This window comes from Lates calcarifer, unplaced genomic scaffold (assembly GCF_001640805.2).
Source record: "Lates calcarifer isolate ASB-BC8 unplaced genomic scaffold, TLL_Latcal_v3 _unitig_444_quiver_1164, whole genome shotgun sequence".
NCBI classification, from domain to species: Eukaryota; Metazoa; Chordata; class Actinopteri; family Centropomidae; genus Lates; species Lates calcarifer.
The window spans coordinates 25,342-32,918 of NW_026116908.1; the positions used below are offsets into that span (position 1 = coordinate 25,342).

General features: G+C 36.1%; 1 long non-coding RNA gene across 1 annotated transcript; it reads left to right on the forward strand.

Annotated features, from left to right (window-relative positions):
- Positions 1 to 36: 36 nt before the first annotated feature.
- On the forward strand, positions 37 to 6,198 carry LOC108899632 (uncharacterized). The gene is made up of 3 exons (XR_001963587.2): positions 37 to 225; positions 1,134 to 1,239; positions 5,048 to 6,198. It is a non-coding gene; the product is annotated as an uncharacterized LOC108899632 (long non-coding RNA).
- Positions 6,199 to 7,577: the final 1,379 nt, after the last annotated feature.

Below are 7,577 nucleotides of genomic sequence, written 5' to 3' on the forward strand. Positions count from 1 at the left end.
TGTGACGTTGTTCAGTTAGCTGCGCTGCCTCGCGGTCAGAAGTAAGGGAGAGACAAACCTTTTCAGACTCCACTGGTCCCTATGACTACCATCCCCATCCCCAACTCTGCGACATCGTTCAATTAGCCGCGCTGCTTCGCAGTCTTTAGCAACAGCGTGGAGGAGAAGACAACTGGAGCTGGATGAGTCAGCATGACCGTTGGAGGAGAAAGTGATGGAAACTAAGTAAGTAGATAAAATGAACTGTTTTTAATTAATGACGATGTTAGCCACCGTGTGTTATGTTTTTGCAGCCACAAATTCAGTCGTTTTTTCATGATTTAATATGACATGGTTATTAGCACTGCATAGTGTGCTAATGCTAATGTTACTTAGCTTGTCACTGTAGAGCATTGAACAATATTGTTAGCAAACTTTGATTTTTAGATGCCATTACAGCGTTTTTAGGCAGTAGACTGCCTTTTTGACACATACATTTGCTTGATTTACCTGCCCCTCACATGTATTGGGCTGGACTCAGGCAGAAGGCTGAAAGCTATGCTAATGTTCAGGGTTGTGAAAGTAGTGCCAGCATCAGGAGGGCGTTTAAACCTGCTACATCTCTGCATCTAATGTTCAGTTACTGTAATAGTTGAAGTGAATGTAAATGTCGTAAGTAAGGAACAATTAATTACTCTTCCCAGTCTTATTGTTAGTCCTTATTGAGAGTTTCATGAATTTGATTTAACTTAGACAGACTTTTAGTCATTCAGTATGCAGCAAGTGTATACAGAACGAAATTTTGTCTGCATAGGCCTCAGTTTTTCAGTTTCAGTGCAGTGCAAATGCATGTGCAAAAGATTTCTGCAAGCAGAATGAGAATATATATACATAAATATTAAATATGTACAATTTAAATATGCGTCAGCAGTCCAGTGTTCGTCCAGCAGCACTGAGTATATACAGACAGAAGTTAATTATTTAAGACAGCTATTCATCATTGTCACAATCTTTTAACAGACAAAAATCTTATTTGCTAGTCTATAACAATGTTAATTGTAGTGCGGCTCTTCATCAAAATTGTGAAAATAATGTATTTGACAGTCAAATATTACATCAGGTAGATTCACTTTTTTGTCTTTGATGTCCTGCAGACAGAGTGGCCAGCTCACCAGATTGAGGACACACTTACGTCATCTGAGGGGGCGTTATTTTAATTGCTTGTCCAGGCACACGGAATACAAAAAATACCAAACAGAGGTAATAATGCTGGCTTATTATTTGGCCATCTGATTTTCAGTTGTGGTGACCATAATCACATTACACTATTCTTGTATAGTACACCATTAGCCTCTTTTACCAGCTAAGTAATAGTCAAATAGTATCAGTCAGTCAAACAGTATGGAGAGAATCCATAGATTAGTTCCACAAAAGTAAAGTGCTCAAAATAAACCCCAGACTCAGATGCTGCAAGAGGCTTTTGCCTGCAGCAACTATGATGGAAGAAGATAATGTTGCCACTTACATCAGCAAAGATATGGCTACAATTTACATGTTCAATAGTCATTCCTTTTTAGCTCATTTCATATGACAGTAATTTAATCTGTCTATTTATCTCTCTCTCTCTATGTGTGTGTATATATGTGTGTATATATAACAAAAAAATAACAAAAAATTCTGAGATAATCAAAATTACGAGATAGTAAATTGAAATTATGAGATAATGTCGAAATTACGAGATAGTAAACTGAAAGTATGAGATAATGTCGAAATAACGAGATAGTAAACTGAAAGTATGAGATAATGTCGAAATAACAAGATAATAAATTTAAATTATGAGATAATGTCGAAATAACGAGATAATAAATTTAAATTATGAGATAATGTCGAAATTAAGAGATAGTAAACTGAAAGTATGAGATAATGTCGAAATAACGAGATAGTAAACTGAAAGTATGAGATAATGTCGAAATAACGAGATAGTAAATTTAAATTATGAGATAATGTCGAAATAACGAGATAGTAAATTTAAATTATGAGAATGTTGAAATTACACGATAAAATGGGATTATGAGATAAAAACTCGTAATTATGAGATAACATCACAATTCTGCGATAATAAAGTGGAATTATGAGGTAATGTCGAAATTGTGAGATAAAAAAAAATTATACAATTATGAGATAATGTCGAAATTATGAGAAGTTGAAATTATGAGATAAGAAGTCCCAATTGTGAGATAAATCGCAATTATGAGATAAGCCATAATTATGAGATAATGTCGAAATCATAAGATACACAGCAATCAAAGTAGCAGTTCTTTGGCATGAGTTCTCTTATTCAACTTGACAATGAAATGGATTGTGAGCACAGTGAAGACTATTTTAAACTATTTTAAAGGGCTTGTGTAGACAGAATAAAAATGATGTGCCTGAAGTGGCAGTCTTCATTGAACAGCAACTGGAAACATCTGGCCAGTGTCATGGTTTCTTTATTTAAGATAACGTTGTTGGCATGGCAAGGACAGGTAGGGGCACCACTGGAGTGCATGCAGACTTTTCCAAATTATTATCTCAATTTCAGCGTATCATCTCATGGTTATGACTTACTTATCTCTCTGACTTAATGTGAGCAGTTTTTTTCTTATGCCGGTGAAAATGAGCTTCCATAGGCTGAAAACATTTGAACATCTAAAAAAAAATAATGCTTTTATTTCAAAGTTGCAGACACAAATGGTAAGTATTACTGTAACAGCTGAGAAAGATACTGTCTCTGTGTGTGGCCAAGACAAAGTACAGAATTTTCTAATCACTCTTTAGCTAGTTTAAGGAAAACATTGTATACAATCCTTTCTTTATCTGCACTATCAATTAAGAGGCTGATAGTGTGCTGTTTTGCCTACTAACTGACATTATCTTGTATTAATATACTCATAATTCCTTATTTGAACAAGATCCTCAAGGTCAAAGAAAATGCTGCAACCTGTTGAGTCTTACAGTGATCATCTTAAAACAGGTAGTTCACACACAAAAGATACTAGATGTCAGAAGTGTCTTTATTAAAAAAAAGTGGAATTAAAAGATAATACAGTGCAGAATTTTCATGCTCAGTTCACATTTTAGCAATGTTAAGACAAACTTACAAACTAAGCGATTAAATGTTTTCTCTCTCAGAACCACCAGTGAAACAAACTGTAATGCAGTGCACTGTTATGCTTAGGTAATGTACGGAAGTCTATCTAGATGGCTTACATTCAGACAGTGAACGTGTGTTATTAGTTAACTGTCAGTATCTTGTATCAATATAATATCATAATTCCTTATTATACAGGATCCTCAAGATCTAAGAAAAGATAGCAACCTGTTGAGACTGAAAGTGAAGACCCAGAAACAGGGATTGCTTAGACTACATGCACTGGAATATGTGCACATTAGTTTAACTTGCTTTTGTGATAATGGTGTCAGTGTTGAAAACATGTCAATAGTTTACTGTAACTTCATAAATCTGTATTTTGGGTGACTGTCTTCTCAATGACAATAAATACACCACCAGTCTTTGTACTTTAACTAATAAATATACAAATAATGGTTACAAAGAAGTTTGTAGTTAATAGAATTCATATTAATGGTTATTATATACATCATTTCAGATATTATCTTTCAGGAACAAGTTATGAGAGTCACTGCTAATAATGTCACACGTCTTACTGTTTGCATAGCTCTTCATCAATTTACGATTACCTGAATTTGTTTTGAACATCTTTTTGTTTCTCATTGTTACTATATGACACAAATATCATAGACATAGTAATAATGGAAATAGAATACCAGGCAGCAGTCATTTTCTTGTATGGTAATAATAATCATTATTAATCATTATCATTATCATTCATTATTTTAACAGGATCTTTAAGATGTAAGAAGGCAGTAACCCACTGACCATATAACTGTTATTTCAAACACTACACCCATTGCTATTACTAATAGTTTTACTTAGTTAATTTAATCGTTATGAAAAAGATTGTGTTATTGCCATACAGTGCTATGGTTCTGGCTTTATTGGTCTTAAAATGGCCTTGATCGTTGGCTACATTAACCAGTGAGAGGTGTTATCTGAGACTCCAAAAGCCTGATCTTACCTTAAACTGTTAAAAAACATCTGATGTCGCTCCCTTTCTCACTCACCATAGATGGTAATAAGTCAAGTCAATGCGTTGTTTCCATGTTTATAAATGCTGTTACTTAAAGAGTCCTTTTCTGCCAGAGTTCATGAACAGACTGCTCAACTCTTGAGAGTTTTGCTGAGCTGTTTAATTTCGTATTGTCAACCATGTAAATCTCAGGGTCTCACTATGTAATAATATGATATAATGTGATCAGTAAAATCACCAAATGGGTGAATTTCAAATAATCCTGAATACATTTAATTTATACATTTACCTCATGTTACTATGCATAAGGGGTCTCCCACTCCTTCTGTCAAAGGTCCACTTAGCCTATTATTGTTTAATATTTGTATTTTTGTACAGAATTAATGTTATTTTTATTAGTATTCGCCTATATCAGTGTGAGCAGACTCAAAACACATAGTGAATCCATGATCGCTAGATATTAGACTAGACTAAACTAGATGCTCTCAGAGTTCAGTTGAAAATGTCACTGAAGAATGCAGTCCTGATTTTTTTTAATATTGTTGTTATACATCATCTGTGGATCTGCGTTGATTTTAAAATAACCTATTAGTCTCAACTGTGAAATGTACTGACCCCAGTCCCATTCTGAATGTCAGTGCAGATCTGAAACTAGGTATATATGGCACCAGGCAGCAGAAAAAGCTGCTTACTGACCAACAGCAGGTGATCATCAGGTCTTAAGAGTCTCAGAGAGAGATACCACCTCTCTTCTCACAGTGGAGTATAACCTTGTTACTGTGGTTGCTGTGGTATGTTTTTATGACATTGCTGACCAACATTACATGTGAATAAGTAAGTCTCATTACTGCACAGTTAATTATAGGTAATTGAATTGCTGGTCTCCACCCCTGATTTTCTTTTTTCCCCTTGTCTTTTAGAGACCTCAAAGAGGAGGAGTGTGCTGCCTGCCTTAAGGCCTCACCTGAAGCACTGAAACTTAAAGTGCAAGAAGAATTTACAAAATAACACTGCACCTGTTTTTTCCATTTGCACTTGTTGTACTTATTGTGCATGTGTTGAGGATACATGTGTTGATATTATAAGTTCAGAACACTATACAGCCACCTATATAAGAGCATACCTGTCATGTATGAGTGAGTGGGAGCTCTTATTGTGAAAGGACTGCTATGGTTACTCATGAATAGCATGATGGATGTTCATAAAGTAGGGATAGACCGATTATTGGCCGGGCTGATTATCATTTTGACGCATATCAGCATCGGCCGTTTTTTTTAATCCGACAGCCAATAAGAGATCGATTTAAAACTGGGTTATTTTGGCTCTGATGCAGCCACGCCTCTCTGTCTGCAGTCACAACTCTGTCTCCAGCATTGTCCTACCCACAGCACCATCTGATTGGTTACATGCAGAGCCACAGCAACAGCCAATCAGCAGTGAAAGCTGTGCATGCACAGTGCTCACACACACTGAACAACTCTGCTTTTTGCACCTCAATCTGGTGCTGCTCAATTGGGACTACTAATTGATTTGAGACTCACATTTCTGTGCAAATTTTATTTAACTTTGTTTTATTTACTTTATAAAACTTCAGGAAGCTATTTACTTATTATTTAAAATTTCGGTTAACTTTCTAAGAGATGCTGCTGACCCTGGGAACTCCCTGCACTTTTTTTTTTTTTTTTTACTTAAAACAAAGATAAGTGAAAGATAAAATAACATTTCAGTTATATTGAAATTTTGGAGAACTTTATTTACTGTAGAAAACTTTAGGGAGCTATTTGTTTGTTTAAGTTTTCATTTAACTTTATAAGACATGCTGCTGAGCCTGGGAGCTCCCTGCACTTTTTGTTAGAATTTTAAAACAAAGATGTCTATTTTCTAAGATAAAAAAAACAACCTTTAACATGTTGCAAATCTGAAAAGCTGTTTAATAAACATATGCTTAAAGGCATTTAAACAAAGTTAAGTGTTGGAGTTTGTATTATTCAAAATTTTGATGCCAATATTTTCACTTTTACTGCAAATGAATATCGGCTCCAAATATCAGTTATTGGCCTCCTTGACTACTAATAATCAGTATCGGTATCGGCCCTGAAAAACCATATCGGTCTATCAGCATCATAAAGTAATGCTTGTATTGTCATGTAACATATACGAAGATAGAACTTGGGACGCACATGAGACACTGAATTTCTGTCAGTTTTGTTTAGAGGAAAACTTTTGGTCCCCACAGGGACTAAAATTCAGGTTTATAATTTAGGTTTGAGTATTTGATGTTTCATGTGATTTTCGTCTTAGCAAAAAATTATTAGGAATTTAGAAGTTAAAATTATGTTTCTAGACCACTCAGAAAGGGTGGATCCCACCGAGACCCTTCCAGTCAGTCGGTCTCACGGGGTAGTAAAAACGTGTGTGTGTGTATGTGTGGCTCAGCCCCGCCCTCGGTCAAGCAGACACAGACCTGCAGCTCTTTATACATCCATGACACTGACAGAGAGCGAGGACAGAGACTCAGTGATGTAAGGGATTGCATCTATATACATATACATTGTTTTTTTTTTTTTTAAAGTAAAATGCTACATTGTATATTTATGTAAGTGTCGACATTTTTGCGACTTGTAAAATACATTATTTAACCACATTTCCTGCTTATGTTAATAGAAAATGTAATCTGGCTGCAGTTGGTTGCATTTTTGGAGATAAGGTTGCATACAGAGTTACTTGGAAGAATTTTTTGACTGTTTTTTTTTTCTCCCAAGTTTCATACAGATTTTGACTTGACTCTGTGCTTATGTATTGGTGTAACTGTATCCCTGACTGCTTGTTGGGTTTTCTATACATTTTGGCAAATCTTTAAACCCCTACAATTGACATATTAATAATGAAAATAATCAGTTGTTGCAGCCACTGTCTGATTTCTTCACAGCTCCACAGTTCCCCTGTTATCCTATCATTATCTTCAAGTCTCAACTGGATCTTGTCTCTCACCTACAGTAAAATAGTTTTGTGCATTCATAAACAAAGTGAAAAGGGCCTTGACTCTCCAAACTCACTGGTTCCAAACCTGACCTCTCTTCATTCTGCCACACTGGCCACCCCCTGCTTCTGTGATTCTTTTGGCCTCATACACATCAGGAGGAACAGCACCCTTTGTAGATCAACCTTTATTTCCTGCCCCACCCTCCTGAGTCCCCCCTCCCACTTGGTCCAGCCCCAAAGACTTTGTAGTAGAGCAGAGGTGCTCTTTGACAAGAAAAGCTGAAAGGCTTGGACATGGAAAGGAGTGCTTGGCACCTCCTGCTCTTTGAACCTTGTGCTGCCTCAAAGCACCACAGATGGTCAGATGTAGGCAGGGGGTCTGACAAGAACCTGGTCCACAAAGAGACTCCTCCTCACAGAGAGCATATCCAACCTCTCTGACTCTGTCACTTAATTAGGCAGGGGGTC